The sequence below is a fragment of the Tenrec ecaudatus genome, chromosome Y (assembly GCF_050624435.1).
Source record: "Tenrec ecaudatus isolate mTenEca1 chromosome Y, mTenEca1.hap1, whole genome shotgun sequence".
NCBI lineage: Eukaryota > Metazoa > Chordata > Mammalia > Afrosoricida > Tenrecidae > Tenrec > Tenrec ecaudatus.
Window position 1 is genome coordinate 17,074,317 of NC_134549.1, and position 24,231 is coordinate 17,098,547.

At 47.1% G+C, this 24,231-nt stretch overlaps 1 pseudogene; it reads right to left on the minus strand.

The window, feature by feature from the left end:
* Positions 1–13,755: 13,755 nt before the first annotated feature.
* LOC142435641 (glyceraldehyde-3-phosphate dehydrogenase-like) lies at positions 13,756–14,908 on the minus strand (annotated as a pseudogene).
* Between the last annotated feature and the right edge of the window lie 9,323 nt (positions 14,909–24,231).

The following is a 24,231-nucleotide window of genomic DNA, read 5'->3' on the forward strand; positions in this document are numbered from 1 at the left end:
CTCCTCCTTTCTGAGAACTCTGACCTTATGATGCCATCACCCTGCTTCCTGTATTCAGCACCCTGGAACCTCCACATTTCTTGACCACTGAAGTGTTAAAGTATTTCTTTTTAAAATACCTGAGTAATTCAGAACACAATCCTTTCCCCTCTTCTTGCTCCCTAACTTGAAAACTCATTTCCTCCTCCAAATGCATTCCACACCTGTGATATCCCAGGTATAATCCGCTCATTCTTACCAGACTGCCACAATCCCCAAACATCACTGCCCTCTCTGCCCCTCATCTTAACTTTCCTTTAGAAACCCCAACCATATTCCAACATCTGTTTCTGGATCTGAACGAGGATTCCAAAGGAGCCAAAAATAATTCTACTTCTTTCTTCCTGACTTGAGTTTTTACCAAAAGCGTGCAAAATACCAACCACATTATCAGTTACCCTTTGGGAAATGAAAGCGTTTCCACAGTGTGTTTATGTGATTTTACGTCAACATGGACATGTGACATCCAAGGTGGAATTCCTGCTGTGAAGCAGGTCACAGCCGGATGTTGCTTCCTTGGAGGTGTGGCTCTCTATTACTTTTTAATTTAATGCACGCACTGTAGCATTCCATATTCTACCATGTCAATCAGATTTGGACAGTTGCTCCCACGATCCATTTCCAAACACTCTTTCTCTACTTGGACTACAAGATTTCATCTTCCTTTCTCCTGACCACCACCAGTACTGTAAACCCCTCCTCCTAAAACCGAAATTCTACTTGCTGTCTCTCTACGTACACCAATCCTGGGTTTCATATACCAGACTTCGGCTCCTAAATCTGCACATCTAGAGACTGTTCAAAGCCCACCACCCAGAGCCCTGAGATTTCTCTGCAACCAAGGAAGGTGGATTCTCCCTTGGTAACCAGATTTCCGTGTTCATTTTCATTCCATGAAATGACTACTTACTTGATATAGAATCCTAATCTGATGAGTCCATATAGCGGGAAATGCACAACATCGCGGATGAAAACACTGGAATCTCCACCGTCCTTTGTCTTGTTTGGGTTGGTGGAGGCAATGTAGAGTGGTTTATAATTTTCTCTGATCTAAAAGTAACATATTCATGAGAAATATTGGCACGGGACTGTCTTTTTCTTGAACGTCTTCGACAAGAATGCCACACATTTGCATAAGAACAGTAAGTGCTTGTGTTTAATATAAAAAGCATTTAACAACAATAACACCAAACACAATGGCAAGATAGGAAATGTAAGTGAGAAATCCCTGCAGGATTTCTACTATTTCCACCTGACATCATCTACTATTTCCACCTGACATCCAGTGTGTATTTCTAGGGCAAGTACAGAGGGAGACAGGTAGAAATGCAGCATGCCATTGATGTTGTTTGTGGTTCCAACTCACATCCACTGTGTCATTTCATGTGAAGTACAGAGGGAGAAAGTAGAAACGCAGCATGTTGCTCATGGTGTCTGTTTCAGCACTCCATTCAAACCAGAGAGTTGCCGGACAGACTGCCCAGAAGAGACCCCACCAGAAAGTTCCAGTTACCTATTTCTGAAAAACCAGCCACGCAAAACCATATGGAGCATATTTCTGCCGAGCAAGGCATCAAGGTGTCCTGCATCAGCATTCTCTCGTGGGGCTTGGTCGTAGAAACTTATCATTACCCAATAAATCAAAAGACTGTGCTTTGGGGAGTTACAGGTTTAGACCCAGGTGCACACATTTGGAAACACCAATACAATCCCTCAAAGCTACATGCACGTGCACAAAAGAAGACCCCTCTGTGATGGGATTTCCTCATTACCACGGAGAGTTTTTCTTTAGGAAGAGTGTCCAGGGCAGCGCAGGTGGGGGCGAGTCCCAGCATCAGGAGTAGAGTCTTCATCTTGCTGTGTTGTTCACTTGCCTTCTGAAGAGCCAGTAGAAGGTAACCTGCTGTAGAGGTTCTGTATTCTTCCCTCCTATTATGCCTCCTGTGTTTCCATGTGACTCTATCGTGTGGTTCCCTAGAGAGTTTCCTAAAATAGCAATAGTAAACATCCTGGCTGGCAGTTCTTTAAGGACATTTAGACTTTGCAGTTCATTTTTTCCACTCTATTTCTCTAACAAAACAAAACAAAAACCATTTTAGCTCAAGATCTGTTCCCCCAGGTTTCTTGTGAAAGGGCAGCAATGTCTGTTCCGTGAATCCTGAGAGAGATCGAGTGATCGAAGTGCCGACTCTGAGGAGGAAAACCCTGGTCTTTGGGGTCACTTTTGCCTCAAAGCCAGTGAGGGACTTGCTGGTGGTCATCGTCTTGGCGTCCCTCTGTGGATCTGCAGTGTTGTCTGTGTGTCTGACCTCTGGTGGGAAGGAGATCCTGCACTTGTCACTGTCTTCTCTGTGTCTCCTCTGAGCCATTCATGCAGAACCAGAGATGTCTTCCCTGTGTAAAGCTCCTACAACATGGCTTCATATGGAGACATGAGTCCCTTGTGTTTCTTTGACTTCCAGACAAGAGTTAGTCAGCCACTTGGATAAGTTATTACATTTGGTCCCGTGACCATGGCCCACAATCCATTGTCATACAGATGTTGTTCGGGACCGTCAGTCGGTTCCGACCCACAGTGATTCTGTGCGTAAGAGAAGGCATCAGCACTGGCCCTGTGCCATTCACACGGCTAGTTCTTCATGTTAATCCAGAGTTGCAGGCACTGTATCAGTCCATCTTATGGATTCTCCACCTTCCTAATACAGCGACCCTTTGATACATTGTCTCGTGCTGGGGAACCCCCCCGCCCCCAACCCTAAAGTCATTTTCATTGCTACTCTATCCCTGTCATTTTGCACCTCTGATGAATCAGGCACGACCCCTGTGAAAGGGTCGTTTGACCCACAGAGGGCTCTTGGTCCACAGGCTCAGAACTGCTGCTCTAAGGAGCCAGGTTCCCTACTCCATGGGACTTCCTCAGTCTGCACTCACGCCTTCTGTGGTGTCTGTAGATTTACAGATGGTGAAAGAAACTGAGCTCCTGGATCAATACAGACCAGCATCCCTCCACCCCTCACTTACCCCCCAGAGGATGCACGCTAGAAACTGTAGGGGAGGTAGATGGTAGTGCGTATAAGGTATGCAAATAATGATAATTTATGATTTATCCAGGGCTGACAAGGGTGGTGTAAGGGAGGAGGCGACACCAAAATCTCAATAGAAAGTAAATGTCTATGTATGTACAAATGTGCTCGATAAAATTGATGTGTGGATTGTTGCCAGAGCTGTCAGATCCCATAGTAAAATGTTTAAAAATAAAATAAGTAAATGCAAGCATAAAATTAAACAAATGGAGCTCCCAGGTGTATTGTTCTTCTCTGACACTGCAGATAAGTGGTGAGCTTTGACCCCCAACAAATGCCCACTTGCAATCAAGTTATGGAGAAATGTCTGTCTGTCTGTCTGTCCTCAAATGGATGACCTCTTTGAGCCACGTTTGTATCAGGCTGAAGAGTGAATTGACAGAGGAGAAAGGAGAGAGGAGGTGAGGTGTCTAAACCATCATGGGGAGCCATTCTATTGTTCAGGGGTGTGGTTTAGTGATCAGGTGTCTGCCTGCAAATCCCTTAGAAGCACCGTCTTCATGATCACGTGCAGGACATGAGAGAAGAGCAGTGTATGACCCCTCAGAGTGTCGTAAGTAACCATCCTGCTGTCATGCCACCCTCGCTCGAGGAACCCAGAAATGGTGTGGGAGAATGGATAATCCTCTACTGTGGGTTCAACACCAATCAATGATGTGAGTCTCTGAGACAGGAACTGAAGCCAAAAAACCTCAAAACTCGGAAATAGATGTATGTGCCTATATCTATAGGTTTAATATTATGGTGGCGGAAGGATATTGGGCCTCTACTCAAGTACTCCCTCAATGCAAGAATACTGTCCTCTATTAAATTGGCATTCTATGATGCTCACCCTCCCGACAGAACTGCTGTAGCCAAAGCAGGTGAACAAGCGGCTGTGAAATGCTGTTTCCTGCTCCGGAAAATGCCAGAGGAATTGTTGTGTTGCTGAACACAGCTGGCCAGGGCAGCGTTATGGGGAGAACTCAAGTGTGTGAGTGGTTGTCTCGTTTCAAAGGTGAGATGTTGATGGATGACAAACTTCCTTCTGGACATCCTCCAGCCTGCCGCATGGATGAAAATGTCGAATCGTAGTACATTTCGAGTTCGTTCTACCAGGTCAGAGTGTTCATAAAACTTTCCATTTAGAAGTTCTGAAAAGATGGTGTAATAACGTGTGACAACAAAGACCTGATTTGTGGCAACCGCTGGAGGGATTGGTTTTGCCACCTTGACAGGATGGCTCATTGTGTCAGTCTGACTCACCGGACCTCACTCCTTGAGAGTTTTTATTGTTTGTTTTTGCGAATGAAAACGGACATGAAAGGATAGCGATTTGGAGATGTAGAAAAGGTGACGGAAATAACAAGGAGGTGCTGTTCACCACACACACAGATGAGTTTGAACAAGGTTTCCAAGTATGGAATCACAGATTTGAGAAATATAGTAAGTGTCATAATTCAGAGGATGTTGAAGGTGATTAGATTGTTTTGTAAAAAGAAAAATTAAATGTTTTGGGGGTAGGGATTACCCCCTCATAGGTTGCAAACAGGAAGGATTGGGAATTGGAAAATACAGCGTTGGTGACAGAAATGAGACCGGAGGTGACATGATGGAAATTTGTGATTTCCTCACACAAAAGCTTTTTCAACAATGTAGCCAGTGGTTGTACATTTGGAACTCAAAAGATGGAAGACAACAGGCGTCAAATTTTGTGTGGAGAGACTGTTGAGAAACTCCATCTCATCAGCCAACAAGGGCATGGGCCAAAGGTGGATCACGCCTTTAATGAATCATCAGCATGTGGAGGGTGAAGCTGAAAAAAAAAATGCAAGAGAGCGCCCCCTAAAGTACCTTGAATTTATCCCACTAGAATTTAGAGGCCACTTATAGAATAGATTTGCTGCATTGAACGCTAATGACGGAAGACAAGGCAGACAGGAATGATATCAAGGACAGTATAAGAAAGTTCTTGGAAATGTCCAATTATTTTTTCTGTGTTTTTTTCGTGCAGAATTTTCGAAGCCCTGTTGTACTTGAAGAAAGCTAAAGGTCCTTAAAAGGGGGGGAAGGGGAGGGAGAAGAGAACAACATGGATGTCAGCGGAGATGCTGACGCTTTCTTCTACATGTTTAAATGCTACACGTGGAATCCAGGAACAGGCATGGGAAAAGCGATACCAAAAGGGTAGGGGGAAGGCGGGGAGGGGAGGAAGAGGGAACCAATCAGATTGATCAACACATAACAACACACACATACCCTCTAGGGGAGAGAACAACAGAAACCATGGGGGAAGGGAGACAGGTCATGGTGAGACATGAAAATAATAAGAATTTATCATGTATCAAGGGGCCACGAGGGTGGGGATGAGGGAGGGGGAAAAGAGCAGTTGCTTCTGAGTGCTCAATAGAAAGTAAATGTCTAGAAAAGAAGGCTGGCAGCCTATGTACACATATGCCTGATACAATTGATGTGTGGATTATAATCAGAGCTGTGTGAGCCCTCAATAAAGTGATCTTTTCATAAAATATAAAAGCTAAAGCAACTTGAATGCATGCACAGTGAAGTTCAAAGAACAGCTGGAGAAAATGTAAAATATTGTAACAAAACATGCCCGTACCCGGAATTAGGAGACAAAGGGAGAAAAATGTTCTCTGTGTCCCGCAAAGTAAGAGCTTAAGGGGTCAATTGGCTAAAGTTACACGTTTTAAAGATCCCGGGGAGCCTCCTTGGCATTGTGAGGGTTCAGAAAGTTATTTCAGAATCACAGAGAGAACCTGTGACAGCCAAGAAAGAAGAACTGTCACAGGAACCCCTGTGAGACCCCTCACTCTGAAGGGAGGCGACCGAGGTCAAGGCACAAAGACCATGAGACAGAGCAGAGGAGCAGCCATGACATTGGGAGGAACAGGCTTCCCAGAACCAAGCAAAGCTGAGGGACCGCACTGCCAAGAAGCTGAGGAGCAGTGCGAGGCGTGCTCTCCAGAGTGGCCGAGGAGGGGCATTGCAGACAAAAGAACTTTGGAATTGTTAGGGTTTTGTAACCTACTAGCTCCCCTCATAAATCCCCAGAGTCAGAAAGAAAACCGCAAGGGTTCCCATGCACCTGATTCTTCATCCTAGACACCCCACAGGGTGGAGGAGAATTGCTCCGTAACACATCCGATGTTGTCATCCTAGTGGACACGGATGGTCACATGCATGTTTTGGATTCCTAGTGTGAGTTGGGATGGCCACATCCTGAAAGTTTATTGTGTCCACCTGGCTTATGAACACATGGGAGTAATTGAAGAGCCTAGATAAATGGCTAGGTGAGCCTTGCCTTTCTAGTTCTCAGGTCTCTTGCTCTCTGATGATCAGACCAGGGTGCAGCTGCCTCAGCCAGTTCCCTCCTTCACCTGGCAAGACTCACTTCCTGCAAGACATCCCTGAGGAGAAGCTGCATGGAACTACCCTGACGGAGCTCTGGGTGCTGGAGCAGCCGTGTGGAGACCCCTGCCAGCGATGAGATGCTCACACACTCACTCACTCGGCTTTCCTCCTGCAGTCGGCTTCATTGTGTGTGTTTTGTGAGATTAAGGAGGACTTTGTGGATTGGTGTTGGACATATGGGCTAGTGTTGGACCTATGAGCTTGGACAGCAGTAAGTTGGGAGGCTTTCTTAATGTGAAATTCCCCTTTATATAAAACTCATTATACATACGAGTTCCTGTGGATTTGTTTCTGTTATGTACCCAGGCTAACATGTTAACCTAGCTCAGCTGCTGACTGAAAGCTTGGAAGTTCAAGTCTCGCTTGAAGAAGAAAGGGCTAGTGACCCATCATCCTCCAGATCATCAGGGGAAACCCTTCAGATCCCAAGGCTTCCCCGAGGCACTTTGGCTGGACTTCATGAATCAACTGCACCATTAACTGGGATATGGAGAGGAGCATGTTTAAGAAAAGAGCAGAGAGCTCTTCGCTCAACCAGTAAACGTGTTCTGGTCCGGCCAGATTTGTGAGATAGTATTGGGGTCACAATATTGTGGTGGGGTGGAAGGATGAAAGAACTAGAGCAGCGGTTCCTAACCTGTTGGTAGCAACCCCTTTGGGGGGTCAAATGGCCCTTTCACAGGAGTCGCCTGATTCATAACAGTAGCAAAATGACAGAGATGAAGTAGCAACGAAGGTAATTTGATGGTTGGGCGGTCACGACCATATGAGAAAATGTACGAAAGGGTCGCGGCATGAGGAAGGTGGAGAACGACTGAACTAGAGGAAAATTAAGTGTTTCCTCGAGGCTACACTGCACCCTGCGTGGTTTGTCCCTTGTGGCCCTTCTGACCTTGGGTGCCCAATTGACATTCCTGGCAGTTTTGAGGAAGAATGAAGTAAATTCTAACACTATGCATAAAAGTTTGCTTTCCATAAAGCTCCAGACAACCTGAAACAGTAAGGATATCTTTTCCATCTACCGCGTGGGGCGCCATCTAGCCAGCTGTGTGCACAGGATCAGGGCAACATTGCCTAGTGCAGTGAGATCATCGAAGCCCCTTATTATGTATGGCCCCATCGCTGTAGCCTCAAAAATACCTCACTGTGTGAAGGGATGATCTATTTTTCACCGACCCTCTACATTGCCAAACAGGCTATCCCCCTCTTACCAAACCAAACTCACTGCCACTCAGCCAATTCTGACTCCTGGCTCATTTCCCAGAAGAGGATGTGCACAACACGTGACATCAAGTCTCACCAACAACACGTCTGAGGAGCACACTGGCCATGGTATCGATTCTGACTCATGCAGAGCCTCTGGACAGGAGTGCATCTGGCCCTGTGGGTTTCTGAGGCTGTAAATCTTTTCTGGGGCACATGGCCTCGACCTTCTCCAGTGGACAAGCTAGTGGGTTATGGCCGGCAGCCGAATGTGGTGCTCAGTGCATCACCATGACTCCTTGACGGGAGTCCCTGACGTAGTTCGTATTCCTTGCCTACATCGTAATTGAGAGGCATCCTCTCTGGGTTTCCATAGTCATTGCTCAGCCTTCACACACATGTGAATCCCATGAACAGACCGTGTACTTGGGTCAGGTGCCCCATTGTCCTCACAGGGTCATAGTAGCTCCATCCCACGTTCCAGCAGTCTTGTGCACCTGATCTCTCTCTTGTCCGCTTCTGTCCAGTTGCTCTTCCTGGAAGGTGGCAGGAGCTCATTTATAGGGATGAGCTTGGGGTTTTCAGCAGCTACACCCTACGGAGTGGACAGCTGCATCCACCTGCACATTCTGTCTTTACTCTGGAAGCTGTCCCCTTGAACCTCCCAGCGCTTCAGTTGCCAGTGACAGCCTCCAGCAGCCCTGCAGTGAACAAGCCACCCCAGCACAGGAACCAGACAGACACAGTGGCTACCACAATGGGCTCACGTTGAGGAACGATGGTGAGGATGGCTCAGGACCTGACAGGGTACCTTTCCGTGGTGCACAGGGCGGCTAAGCATTGGAAGCTACCCGATGGCCTGGGACAACAGATTTCAGGTCCTTGGCTGGTAACCAGAGGTTGTAGGTTCATGTCTACTTAGATACCCCTTCAGAGCGATACCTGACGCTTGACCTCTGACAACCCAGAAAGTTGGAAACTGCAGGAAGTGCCATTGAAAGCCTGTCAGTCAGGGGACACTGTAGGTTGCACTCACTCCAAGGTCTCCTGCACTCTTGACCAAGCTGGAAGGGATGCCTGTGTCTCCAGTGGTGCTCAGACACCACTGGAGACACAGGCATCCCTTCCAGCTTACGGGGGTGGTGACGAGTGAGACCCAGCCCTCATACCGGAGTCTAAAGGTTTCTGAGCAAGGCCAGTGAGATGGGGACGGTCCAGTGACGCAGGAGGGGTCACCCTACATCACAGCAGGAGACTAGAAATGGGTCGTTGCTTATCAAGAGGTCTAACATACCGACTTCTGACTTTCACATATTATGGAGAGAACATTTTCCAGTTTTTCCATCACGATAAACAAAAGAAACAACTAACTTGGGGGAAAAAAGGGTGCGGGAAAGATGGAACTGATAGATCATGGACTGTATCACAGGAATGTTTTGAAACTCGTTCACACCACCCGTGGAAAATACTTATCAGAAACACAAGCACACATGTACTCAGAGACACTCTGAAATTAGAGACCGAGAACAAGCACAGAGTCCTGAGACAGGAACACAAGAGCAAGCACCTAAAACCCAAGGCCCACAGTGTCGAAGAACAAGGGACTTCTGTGTCTGGAGCTGCCCTCAGTACTCTTGCTAGGTTGTCACAGTCCAACCTGCGTGTTTCCTTGTTTGTCCTGAATGCTTCCAGAAGTGCTTCTGGACACTAGAAAAGGTCACAGAAAGTCAAAGGAATTGGGTAATCCTCTTTTTCACAGTCCCCACCTGCCTCATATGAAAGCACAACTGAGAAAACATCCGTGGGTCTTCACGCAGATGATCATAACTCACGGCAAGTCTGCAAGACAGAGTGCTGTATCCCTGGAGGCATCCAGGATGCCACCGTGATGGGAGTTGCTGCCTAATCAATACATTGGTTACAAACTGGACGGAAATTACCCAGATATGGGACCTGGTGTTGGATGGAATGAGTAGGGACGTTGTCAGGTGGTAAAGCACAATCTTCTTAGTTGTGACCTACAGGAGACTTTTCCAGGGTGATAGGCATAGCTGGACAATTGCTGGGCATACTGTCCAGATAGCAATGTGTGTTGGACAGGGTTCTCTAGAAAGACAAACCAGATTGCTAGTAATTACATATATAAATATATTTATAAAGATATATAATTCAAGAAATGAACCGTTAAATTATATACAGATAGATAATACAAGAAATTAACAGTTAAAGTATAAAGCAGTGAGACACTAGCAGTCCTTTAAGGCTTGAGAGCTGCCAGTTGCCAGTCCCCTTCTGTAGAGAGAGCTGGGCTATATATATCCAGGCAGCAAACAGCAAGGCAGGTCCCCAACTGTCATCAACTGTCGGTCCCCAGCTCCAAAGATGAACATTCCAATCGTGTGGGCTTAAAGGGACCTCAACTTAAAGCGACAGTCCACAGGCTAGACATCCACCAGTAGTGTTCCCCTTTAAACTGAGGCACATAACAACCAAGGTGAGGCTCACCGAGCCAGTTATCCCTCTGCCCTTCAGTAAATCCTACTTGTGTTTATGGGCTGGCACAATAAACTATCTCACAATGCAAGGATTAGAGGTTCAGCTCCACCCAGGATCCATCAGAAAAATTCCAGGAGATGCAACCCCTGAAGAAGCCGCCATTGGAACACAGTTCCGTTGTGGCTACCATGTCTTCCTCAACTCCATGGCCACCGGTTCAGTTTGATTGTTGGAGGTCCGGATGATTATCTAGCCCACTGTCTGAGAGCGGAGAGGGTTGATTCCACCCTGAAGAAGAAAGGCCTGTCCATCTACTTGCCCCCAAGTCAGCAACTGATAACTCTGCAGAGCACAGTCCTAAGGGACACATTGTGAGTCGGGGAGAACTCTTGGGTTGAGTCATCTTGATAGTGACTGAAATATAGACAGGTCTGTGGTAAAGAGAGCTGAGGAGGAAACAAAAACCCAGCTGAGGGGAAAGCAAAGACACCAGAAAGTATGGAAGGCAATGATATGGATCTCGCAGCTGTGGAAGAAAGGTGGAGACCCTGGGTTTCTGCCAAGCCTTCCTCAAAGGTCATGTCCAGACACAGAGGACAGTCGCTGGGATCCTGGTGTGTGCTTGGGACACGTTACAGCTGGGGACACCACATATACTTCATGCATCTAACTGGGATTCACTAAGAGCAGACCTCTCCTTCCTCGAACAACACAACTTTAAGGGTGCCTGCTGGGTAAGACCTTAAGAAACACAATAAATGTGCATGGAAATATGGAGGTGAAACACCCGGGTGAAGCTGTCTTGCTGTGTCTGCCTCCTGGATGTAACCATGTGTCCTGAGAGAACAAGGACTTCGTTTGCTTTTGTTGTGCTTCATCTTGTTTTGACCTTCCGAAACATGCAGTGCTGGGGTGGGGCAATGATAAGCTTTTTCTGATGTGTGGGAGGTAGAATTTAGACCAGAATAATAATAAGAATAAAAAGCTAGATGCTCATAAGCAACAGACATTGTAGTGCCATGAAGATTTTGTCCCCATCTTTTGCGGTTACATGTTGTTCAGTTGGCTCCATCTCACCAAGACCCAATGGACAATGGAGAGAAACCCGACGCGCCCAGCACTTGCTTACAAGACAGTTGGAGCCTGTCTCTGTGTCCCTGACGATAATGCGTTGTGTCCGGGGCCTCTGCTTCACCAAGCATGCGATCGATCCCTCTCTGATTCTAACTTTAACTCTGTCTCTGACTGTAACTCTAACTCACTGCCATCGAGTCCACTCAGACTCACGGCGATCTCAAACACAGGCCCGAACTGCCGCTGTGCAGATCTGAGAGAGCTAACTTCATGGGAGAAGATAGCCCCATTTTTCTCCCCAGGACCCCTGGTGGTTTCAAACTGCTGACCGTGCGTATTGCAGATGCACTCGTAACCACTGCACCAACAGAGGACCTTCTAGTCTTGTCCAGGGACTGGTTTCTCCAAACAGCATATCCAATGTGCAGAAGCTGATGTCTCAGCACCCTCGAGTCTAAGGTACACAATGAAACATCTTCGTACAATAGAGTTTGATTCATTTTTATCACAGTTCTTCAAATGTTTTCTAAAGCAAACTCACTGGGCACGGGGTCCATTCTCACTCATGAGAGCCTCGGGACAGGAGTCCAACTGGCCCTGTGGGTTTCTGAGTCGGTAAATCTTTATAGCAGCACACAGCCTCATCTCACTCCAGTGGAGGGGCTGGAGGGTTGTGGCTGGCAGCCCAGTGTGGTGCTCACCGCATCACCATGACGCCTTGTCGGGAGTCCCTGGTGTAGTTCCTATTCCTTGCCTTCATCGTAATTCAAAGTCATCCGCTCCGAGTTTCTGTCGTCATTGCTCAGCCTTCAAACACATGTGAATTCCGCAAACAGACCATGCACTTAGGTCAGGGCCCTGTTGCCCTCACAGGGCCAGCGTAGCTCTGTGCCACGTCCAGGTCTGGGACAGCTGGCTTGTTTTCATTATCGACTTCTACTGGCATGTTGTTGTTGTGGATGTGAAGTCATCCAGTGAGTTCCAATCCATAGCCACCTTGTGCACAACAGAACGAAACACTGCCTGGCCCTGCTCCATCCTCACCCTCCTGCTATTGCCTGCGCCCATCGTTGAAGCAATGGTGTCACTCCATCTCCATGAGGCCCTTCCTTCTCTTCAGCATCCCTCCACGGCACCAAGGAAGATGGTCTTCTGGAGGCACTGTGTTGTCCTGACAATACCTCCAAAGGATTTAAGGTGACGTCTTGGCGTCCTGGCCCCTCAAGAGCAGTTTCATCCTGCTTCTGAGACAGATTGCTTTCTTCGTGCAATCCCAATCATCTTGTCCACCATCACCATCCAGATGCATCACCAGTACTTCTGTGGCCTTTTCCATCATTCACATTTCATATGCATCTGAGCCCACTGGAAATACCGTGGTTTGAGTGAGGCACAACTTAGCCCTCAAAGTACCTGCATTGCTTTTCAATAATCTGTGTGGTCTTGTGTAGATTTACTTAGTGTAACTCGTCTTTTGAGCCCATGACTGCTACTTCCTGGAGCCTTGATGGTGGCCCCAAGAAAGACAAAGTCATCAACAACCTCGACATTGTCTCCATTTATCTTAACTTTACCTTGCAGTCCAGTTGTGAGGGTTTGGGTTTTCTTCATGCTGAATTGTCATCCACACGGAAGGCTGAAATCCTTGATTGTCATCAGCAAGTGCTTCAAGTTCTCCTCACTTTCAGGAAGTAGGGTGGTGTCATCTGCATATTGCAGGTTGTCAACAAGCCTTGCTCCAATCTGGATGCCACAGTCTTCTTCATAGAAGCCATTTTCTGATGACTCGCTCAGCAAACACACTGAACCAGTAGTGGGAAAGCATGTACCTCTGCTGCACTTGTCTTGATTTTAAACCATGCAGTGTGTCCTTGCTCTGTCTGCACAACTGCCTCCAGATCCATATGCAGCTCTGTGGGAGCACGATGGAATGTTGTGGAATCCTCATTCTTCTCACACCTGTTGATATTTTGTGATGGTCCCCATGGTCCAGTGCCTTTGCAAAGTCAACAAAACACAAGCAGAGTCGTTTCTGATCCTCCAGCGTTGAGTTAAGATTGATGTGGCATCAACCCTGATATCTCTTGTTCACTTTGATTTTTGAATTCAGCCTGAACCTCTGGCAACGAACGCCCTGTCAATTGGCTGCTGCAACCGATGTTTGCACCTCATCGGCAAAGTGTACCTTGCATGTGATGTCAGTGCTATTGTTCGCTAGTTTGGGCAGGTTTGGGGTCACTCTTCTTTGGAAAGAACACAAATGTGGGTCCCTGCAGTTTTTTGTCCAAGTATTTGTCTTCCAAATGTCCTGACAATAGGTGAGAGGGTGTCCCATCAATTCCTGGTGTTTTCATTATTCTTTTTTTTCTAGGTACAGTGTACTTTATTGATGGTGCATAACAAGGTCGGGCTCTCTAAGCCCCTCCCCTTCCTTCAGGGGTTTCCGATGTTATATTCTCAGTATGTTAAGGGATTGAATTAGAGGCAAAGACTCCCCAGCAACTGAGAGCCTCTCTTCCTCTAGTGCTGTTGCTGGGGCTGCTGGTCCAGGGGGCTCTCGCTCCTTGGAGGCCATGTGGACCATGAGGCCCACCACCCTGTTGCTATAGTCAAATTCATTGTCATCCCAGGAAATGAGCTTGACAAAGTGGTGGTTGAGGGCAACGCCAGCCCCAGCATCAAAGGTGGAAGAGTGGGTGTCACTGTTGAAGTCACAGGAGACCACCTGGTCCTCGGTGTACCCCAGTATGCCCTTTAGGGGACCATCGGACGCCTGCTTCACCACCTTCTTGATGTCATCGTACTTGGCAGCTTTCTCCAGACGGCAGGTGAGATCCACGACGGACACATTGGGGGTGGGGACACGGAAGGCCATGCCAGTCAGTTTCCCATTCAGCTCCGGGATAACCTTGCCCACCGCCTTGGCAGCGTCAGTAGATGCAGGGATGATGTTCTGGGCAGCCCCACGGCCATCGCGCCAGAGATTCCCAGAGGGGCCGTCCACAGTCTTTTGGGTGGCAGTGATGGTGTGGGCTGTGGTCATGAGTCCTTCCACGATACCAACATTGTCCTGGATGACCTTGGCCAGGGGGGCTGAGTAGTTGGTGGATTGTCCTGGATGACCTTGGCCAGGGGGGCTAAGCAGTTGGTGGTGCAGGAGGCATTGCTGACAATCTTGAGGGGGTTGTCGTACTTCTCATGATTCAACGCCCATCACAAACATGGGGGCATCGACAGAAGGGGCAGAGATGATCACCCTTTTGGCACCGCCCTTCAGGTGAGCCCCGGCCTTCTCCATGGTGGTGAAGACACCCGTGGACTCCACCACATACTCGGCACCGGCCTCGCCCCACTTGATTTTGGCGGCATCTCGCTCCTGGAAGTTGGAGACGGCCTTCCCATTGACGACAAGCTTCCCATTCTCAGCCTTGACGGTGCCGTTGAGCTAGCCGTGGGTGGAATCATACTGGAACATGGAGACCATGTAGTTCAGGTCAATGAAGGGGTCATTGATGGCAACAATCTCCACTTTGCCAGAAGTGAAGAAGCCCTGGTGACCAGGCGCCCAATGCGGCGAATCCGTTCACTCCGACCTTCACCATCGGGTCTCGGGGATGCGGCTGGGATTGCACAGGAACGGGAGAGGCGGCTATCTGTCGCACGAGGAAGAGCAGAGAGCCTGATTATTCTTTCAGTGCAGTTTGAACCTCTTCCTCCAGCACCATTCGCTCTTGCTCCCATACAATCCCCTGAAAAGGTGGACTGAGGACGGGTTCTTTACGGTATAGAACCGTGTATTCTTTCCATCTGCTTTTGCTCTTGTTGTTGCTGCTGGTGGTGGTGGTGGTAGCGTCGTGTGTTTCTTTCTCAACAGCCAAAATATGATAGGAGGGTAGTTTTAGGGATCTACTTCAGGTTCTTGGGTGCATGTCTAGAGATTGTGTGTTCAAGTCCACCCACGTAGCCATTCATAATGAGGCCAGACACATTACCTCTGTAAAACCAGAATTTTGAAAACTGAGAAGTTCCAGTGAAATCCTGACACAGTGAGTGTCTGTACTGTGAGTCATGTTCAAGTCTAAGACATCTTCCATGTTTCGCCAGTAGTTTAGCTGATAGTCCAAGTGAGGTCTTTCCACTTTGGGAAGCATGGAGCAGCTCGCTTCATTCTAGGGAATGCGCTGATGCACCCAACCTCAGTCAACGAGAAAACACAGGACGACCAGGAAAGTATATCTATTTTGGGAAAGTATGGTCACAATACTCCTTTGAAGCCCAGAGAGTAAAACTTGGTCTCATGTTACGTCAGCCATGTTCTCAGGGGGAGCCAGTCCCTACAGAAGGACATAGTTCCGGGTAAGATTTAGGGTCATTTAAAAAAAGGAAGATGCTGCAGCAGATGGAGGAACTCTGACTGTAACAATGGAACCAAACATAACCAGGCTGGTGAGGGTGGCCCGTGAGTCTTTTTGACACGTGGTTTCAATTGTGTCCTCTTCCTACTGTCGCCCGAAAAGTCAATTTTCCATTTCCACTCAACCTTCTCTAATCTCTGAAGATTAGTCTCATGAATGCAACTCCCCAAGGCAAAGGAAGGACTCGCCTGCCAAGTCGGATATGATACTCAGACTTTCTATTAGGCATGGCGTTTTGACTGAAGACAATCAGTTCCTTGCATCAGAAATGATATAAAGGTCCGGTCATGTTCAGGTGTCTTACCTGCCATCTGACCTAAAGGCCTGTCACGAAGGGACCAACGATCACCTGCAACATGAAAACCCTTCTCTTGACACTGGTCCTTGGTCTGGTTTGTGCCGAATCAGAACCTCAGTTGGAGACTTAGGTGTCACCTGAGGTATAAGGTGGAAGTTGAAAAGGAGTGTGTGTGTGTGTGTGTGTGTGTGTGTGTGTGTGTGTGTGAATGTTGGTCTAGTTGAGTTTGTATCAGAGTCTATATGCGGTTTGGTCAACCCATCAGTGTGTCCCTAAAGCCATGCTGCTGTCTGACAGCTCTTCATGATTCCCCACTCTGCTTGTGTCAGGGAGAAAGAGAGGCTGTCTGCTCCCATGAAGATGGAGCGTCTCAGGTCCTATAATGGGTTGTCGAGAGTCAGCACTCCTCCTTGTCAGTGGGTTGAGTTGTGGGTTTGTCTCACAGTGAAGAGACTCAGCGACTCCCGTGTGATTGTCAGGCTTCTGAGCCAACTCCATGACAATGGCTTTGCTTCTGCTTTCTTTGGATTTTATTTCCTTAGTTTGGGGTGGTGCTGTTGTTGCTCTCTCAAGAGGCACTCTGAGCTCTGGTTCATGGCTGCATTGTGGGCCTGGGTTAATTTTGGTTTTGTGCACAAGATCAGACCCGTTCCTTGTTTTCCTTCTGAAATGGGCGAAGAAGAGGTGTAACATTTCTCATGAAAACCTTGCAGATTACAGGGTCGTGGTTCACTGCATATGCAGCAGCGACTAACAAGGAGAAGACCCAGGTGGGCGGACCACTGCTGGGATACCTCCGTAACCCCACTGTTTTTGAAGACGGCAACGCAGTATCCTTTGATTTTTATAACAAGTAAGTAAAATCAAACTAAATTGACCCAATAAAAATGCAAGCAAATAACCCACATCTGATCTCAGGTATGCAAATGAGAAGATGGAAAAGACCACGGGTTGTCTCTTTGTTAGTCTTGAACATTACATCTTTGTTCCTCAGCATGTTGAAGGGTTCTTGTTCAGCAGTTGATCCAGTGCAGCACATCATTTCATGTCTTGGCTGATTCCATGCACACCGAGATCAGAGCAAGAGGAAATCATCCATCTCTCTGGACGCTTCGCTTCAGCCAAGAGGTTAACCTCTAGTGGTGCGCTGGTGAAGATTGGGGTTTTCTGTACCTTGACTTCTTCTGCATCTTGAATCCTTACTGGAGGTACCAGTCTTTGATCTTCCAGTGCTCCAAGTCCTCTTTGTTTCAGCAAGCCAGGTTGCATTACCTGAGTATTGTGGGTTCTCTTCGAACCTTCGTCTAGTCCCGGTGACATGTTCTCCTTCATATAGTCCAGGTTTTGGATTATGTCCTTAGCGTGCAGATTGAATGAGTAGGCTAAAAGGCTACAACAGTGACACACACTTTTCCTGGTTTTATTTTAATTTTTAAAATATTGCTCAAGACTAAGAAAATGAGAAGATACAGACACAGTATCCAGCGGAGTGCAGCCATGAGGATGAGTTCAAGAGTCACAGTTGGGAAGTTGCACAGATAGAGTAGGGAACAAATTCCTGGTGGGTGGCAAATCAATACATCACAGTTAAGAGTGGAAAGTGTAGAAGCAGGTACAGGTCCGCCGGGGGTGGGACCAGCGGGAGGTACATTACACTTGAGAGTGATGGGACCTGACTCATGACCATGTGACCCCATGCACTGCATTCAGTGTCCTACCCTCCATGAAGGATGCACTCAGCAAGGGCTAAGAAACACGTCCCCTCACTACACCCATTCCAGATTTTACACCTGTCAGTATCACCTTGTTCTGCCTGAAGGGCTGCCTGTTGGTGGACGTACAGTTCTGCACGAGCACAATACAGTGCTCTGGAATTCCCATTCTTTGCAAAGATGTTCATAGTCTGTTATGATGCACCGAGTTGAATTGCTTTGCATCATCAGTGAAACAGAAATAAGCATCTTCCTGGTATTCTCTCGTGTTAACCTGATATCAGTGATGATGGCACTCCTGACATATTCTCTGAATCTGGCTGGAATTTTTGGTAGCCCCCTGTTGATGCCATGCTTGTAATCGCTTTTAAATTGTCTTGCAAACAAAAACAAAACACACACACACACACCTTACTTGCAGGTGACGTTAAACATGTTGGTCGTTAACGCCCACATTGTGCTGAGTCCCATTTCTTTGACATCCCTCCACATGTACTTCTCTTTCAGTCAGGTGAGCAGGGGTTGACCTGGGTCCATCTCTGTGCCTTAACCCTCCAAGCAAATATCCCCGGCAGTCTTGTTTAAAATCAGATCGCTCTGTTTCGTTTCACTGATGAAGAATTCCTGCTTTGAACTGGGCTCCTCTTGAAGAACTGCCTCTATGGAATCAAACTGGACAGAGAAGTTGGGTGGGTTTTCCTCGGAAACTTAGGGGGCACTGGCTTTATGGTCATGAGAACAAGCAACATGGAACAGGTAGGGAAGAATGCTTACACAACTCCAAGGATGCCCCCCACAGTGTCTCCAGACCATATGCACAGGAATAATTCAACCGCTGTGGCTTCTTTTCTCTCTATTCTCACAAAATAAATCGTTTAAAAATGATATATTTTAAGATCACAGGGGAATATGTTGAGAAGAATATGATCCATAAAGAATAATTTTTTGTTTTGTTTGTTCTTCAGGTTTGAAGGCAAATGCCAGAAGACCACATTAACTGGGTTAAGAGCAGTACATGGTGTTTTTCAAGGCGACTATGAGTACCTTGGCCCGAGAGGTCTGGAATTCTCGAGAGCCCCAGCTACTTATTGCAAATGCCCTGAGAAGAACCTTCCTTCCTTTGAGCTCAGTGTCAGGTCAATGGTCACCAACTCAGCTCTATACACCGGTTCTGATTGAGGAAACCCTCGCTCCTGGAGCTTCCGTGCATTTCAGAGTAGAGCCGCACACGTGGAGCTTCCAAAGCCTGGTGTTCATTTTATTTCTCCTCTTTGTGGATTACAATGCCTTCCTTCTGCAGGGTCCTGCTTAGACTTGAACCCCAATCTTCAGGTAGCAGTGCTCATCCACTGCACCATGGAATCACTCTAATGCATGGAAGCAAACCTGTTTAACGTTTGCAGCTAAAAAAGGCACTTAAGCCCACCCCCAGTGTGTGCTAATTTCCATGGTGAAAATAATCACCGTGACCCATTGCAAGCTCCCAGTCTGATGCCAATCCACAGTGAGTTGAGAACAGATGACAGGAAGCCACCATTACGCATCCTGGGCAGCTTAGAGAGCCAATAGATTTAACGGCCCCCAAAGCACAGATGAACAGATCAGGGTCAGGAGGAGTAAGACAGGTAGGCAGTGGTGAGTTGGGGTGTTTACTGTCTTCAATGTTGTAGACTTTGCTCAGCTGTAAAGGTCTACCACCTACGTGTCAGTGTGCCCCACTTGCATGGCTTGCCCGTTGCTGTCATGCTGGAAGATTTGCCACCGAGATTTCAAATACCAGCAGGGTCATCCGTGGTGGACTGGTTTCAGAGGAGTTTCCAGGTGAAGGCAGAGCAGAAAGGAAGGTCTGCTGAGCATCCTCTGAATATCAGCCACTGGAATTGACTTGCATTCAAAGAGAGCGTTGTCCCACTTGTTGACTCTGGATTATCATCAGGAGGGAAGGAGAGCTGGAGGACTTATCTTTGGGATGAAGTAGAGGCACAGCGATATTGAGGGAAACCCTGGGTGGGATGGATTGACATCATTCTGGCAAGGATTGACTTGAGCATTTTAACAAATTGTGATTATGGCCCAGGGTGAAGCCCTAGTTCACTCTGTTGTACATGATCCCACTTTGAGTTAAGACCATTAGGTCTACTCTATCCATCTATCCCTAGATCTGTCTACCTATCTGCCCATCCATGCAACCAACCCCTCATATGTTTACTTATCCACATACAGTGGATACTAGCTACCTATCCATCAAACAATCCATCCATGCTTTCATCCACTCAACCATGCATAATCTACCTATTCACCATCTATCCATCTATAATTTATCTATTTACTATTCGCCCATTTGTCCATCATTAAACTGAATTTATGTATGGATCCATCATTCATAATCTATCTACCAAGTAGGTTACAAAGTTGTTTTTATTTAATAATAACTTTCTTGAAAAACTGACACAGTTTAATTCCCCTGATATGAACAATTGACTGGTACAAGGTCCTGTGCACCCATGATATGGCTCAGTGTCACCACTGACTGGAAAATAGAAGATTCTTGTGACTTAAGAAGGTTTTTCTCTGTCACGAAGCCCTGTGGGGTCAAGTAAGCCCTGAGGGCACAGGGGTTGCACCTTGGCAAGAGACAGGTCATTTGAACCCTCTCTCAGCTGTTCTGAGGGACACAGGCCTGGCAGTCTGATCTCCTAGAGAGGGCAGTTTTTCAAACCCTCTGGAGCAATCCTACTCTCACATGCGGTGGCCGAGAGTCTGAATCCACGCCATGGCACCCAAGAACCGCCAGGTTCTGTTGGCACTTAGACATCACTGGAGACACAAGCCTCAAGATCAGCTGAAGGAGGTGCTGGTGGGTAAGGCAGCCATGCAGAGACCCAGATCTCTGTTCTGAACAAAGTCCATGAGATGTCGATGGTCCTGTAAGGAAGGACAGATCACCAGGCCAAAGAAGGTACTGTAAGTTGATGATTGAGAGGATTGAAATACTACTTTCTGTCTATCACAGATTTGGGAGAAAACACCTTCTACTTTGCGAAGATTAGTGACAAGACCATCTGTGTAGTTATTTTCAACAAGGATGAAGCAGGCAACAGAACAAAAATGGTGGAAATCTTTTGTATGTATCTCAATAAGCTCTCTGGAGAGTTTCCAGTATTCACAGCCCCATATATTCCTGTGGAAGTGGGTCAACCTGTGGGAAATGAGTCTTTGGGTTTATGGGGCGAGGAGTAGTCTGTTAGGTGTGGTGGAAAACACACCACAGAATGACTTGAGACCTGTGAACTTCCATCCCTAAGATCCAATACGTGTTGCAGTGCGGTCCAAGAAGTCACTGACACTGACCGTGTCCCCCATATGTCCTGGAATTTATGCTTCTATTTCTGTTTGTCTACATAAAAGATTTTTTGTATTTGCTCTCCCTCTCCCATTTTTTTCCTTTTATTAGGGGCTCATACAACTCTTATCACAATCCATACATATACATACATCGATTGTATAAAGCACATCCGTACATATTTTGCCTTAATCATTTTCAAAGCATTTGCTCTCCACTTAAGCCCTTTGCATCAGGTCTTCTTTTTTTCCCCTCCCTCCCTGCTCCCCCCTCCCTCATGAGCCCTTGATAATTTATAGATTGTTATTTTGTCATATCTTTCCCTATCCGGAGTATCCCTTCGCGCCCCCCTTCTCTGCCATCCGTCTCCCACGAGGAGGTCACATGTGGATCCTTGTAATCAGTCCCCCCTTTCCAACCCATTCACCCTCTGGGCTTCTATTTCAACAGACTGACTGGCTTGGGGGTATCACTGTCGTCGTGTCAGCCCCCAACATCAATTGTGACACACACACATGAGGGTCCCCAAGGTCAGATGCCACTCAGGGCAGCTGGTGTTGGATCAGATGAACCTGCTGCTCGGCACAGCACCACTCGCTCAGGTTTGCGCTCACAATCTACATGTTCTCACACAAACCAACAAATCCTCTGTGGGCCAACTCAGCAGAGGCACGGACTGGAGCCTTCTGAGTTCCCCTACACCTCCATACCAGAGACATACCAGCAGGGCGGCTTTCGGGACCAGAAATTTATTCTGTCAACATTCAGGAAGCTAGAAATATGGACTACAAGTGTCAGAACCATAAACCAAATGACTCCATTCTCTAATCTTCCTTACACACTGCCCATCCTGGTTGAAGCTTGTGCTGCTTTGTGCTAAAGGCAACATCCTTGTTCCACCACAGTTTACAGAGTTTCCGAAGCAGTATACTTGTCTACTATTGTACAGGCCTGATTTATTAACTGAGCTCCTATCAGCTTTGATTGTGGAACCAAGCTATATGAAATCTTTGACAACTCGAATCTTTACCCTGTTTACCAAGCATGATGTGGTCTATGGATCCATCTGTGAGGATTGTTATTTGCTTGCTCTGTTCGTTCTTCTGTTTATTTTGCTCGGTTTTGACCTAATGTTGATATGAATCAGAAACTACTTGATGGGCTCTAACCGCAACGGTGATAGCGTTAAGGAAAGTTCTCGTTCTGAGTCTTGGATTCCGTGCTGTTCCTCATGTAACATCTATGTGGTTTGTTGGGTTTCATCTCATCTCTATTTTCTTGCTGTGTTCGTTCGTTAGTTATCGTCCCTTGAGTATCTCAAGAGATTGACTGAAGTAGCACCCTTCACTCACAGAACCTCACTCACAAAACCGAGGACACTCATGTCCCAATGGGGCTCTAATCACAGGGATGGACTTAGCCTAGATGACATGTATTTTCCGTCAATAACAGATACATAGGAACCTTTTGAGGGGTAGACCCACGTTGGGCATGGCTGCAGATTGAATCTGGGGTTTCCCAAATTGATGTGAGGCTTTGTGGTCATTGTTGGGTTTCTATTGCTGAGACTCACTTGGGACTGTGAAGTCATTAAGAAAACCTCAAAACCAAACCTAACAGCCATGGAGTTGATGAAGACTCACAGCAACCCTATTGGAAAGAGGACATGAGTTCCTGATGTTTCTAAGACAGTAACTCTTTATGGGAGTAGAGAGTCCCATTTTTTTTATCTTAAATCCCTCAGACCTGCTATTGATGTTGAACTAATGACCTTTTGGACCACACCAGGCTCATCCCCTGTATCCCACCAGGGCCCTCAAGGCATCCCCAGGAGTCCTTCATTGTCTCAGTAGAGCCAATGAAATAGCCACATAAACCAAACTCATTGCCACTGGCTGGCACTGATTAGCAGCCCAGGTTGTTCCTCTTTGAAGGCTCAGGCTCCTCTGTCTTCTAAAGGAGAGGCACAAGGAGGGGACTCTCACTATTTGGATTCCACCAAATATGACCCAGTGAGGCCCCCAGAGTCGAGCTTTGTCATCTTGAAAGTGTGGTAGTTCTGACGGGCACTGATGCTTCTTCCTCTTGCCTTACACCCTCCATGATATGCAGCAAGAGACGGTGAGGTCCCCAAGGAAGACTATGAAGCTTTTGTGGACGTGGTCAAAGAGAATGACATCCCTGTAGAGAACATAGTGAATGCCATGGATTCAGGTAAAGTCACTCCTGCGAGCCTCGCCTCAGATGACGGGGGTGGGGGGGTGGGGTTTCCAATGTCCTCCTCACGCTCATCTTTTTGGAAAGCTATCACTTTAAGGGCGATCAATGGGGATGCACGACAATGACCAGCTGTTTGTTCATTTCATGTCTTCTCTTTCCTTCCTTGTCCTTCCCATTCTCTTTCAGATGACTGTCCTGGGAATATCAATTAGGTGACACTTCTGCCCTCTGATAGTCATCTTTCCGGTAAGTAGGAGTTTAAAAACAATATCTGTAGCTACAATTTTAAAGGTTGAACAGTAACAACTACAATAGTAATATCTTTGGAATTCAAACATGTTCTTTGTTGGGTGGGAGAAGGGCAGGGCTTCTTTAAGGTTGGAGAGTTAAGAAGAAAGCAATCTAAGATAACTTTGGGGACTGCGGGAGGAAGGTGGGTAGAATTCTCTAAAAGGAACGAGGGTTCATTTCCTCGGAGACTTGGCTGACACGAGGGGTCCTCACGTGTCGGGGAGAACTGGGCTCTAGAGGGTTTTCCCTCTTCCAAAGACTTGGACCTTTCAGGAGCAGATCGCTGGGTCACGGGGTATTTTGACCCTCGAACCTTGCAGTGAGGCCAGAAGACAGTAAATCAGAGATCAGAAGGCATGGCCTGAGGACACACCCTAGGTGAATTTTGCCATGTGAGCAGAATAACTCAAACGGAACCCAACCAAAACAAGACAAAACTCCCCCAGATTTCAGTCGCTATGGAGGTGGCCCACAGAGAGGAAGTTGAGCTTCCGCATCACGTTTCCAAGGCTTTGCATCTTGGAAGAAGCACACCGCGATATTGCCGTCCACTGGAATGGGTGGCAGCTTTGATCTGCTGACCTTTCAATGAGCAGCTTACAGAATCACGCCGGGGGCCTCTGGGATGTGTACAATTCATCTCTGG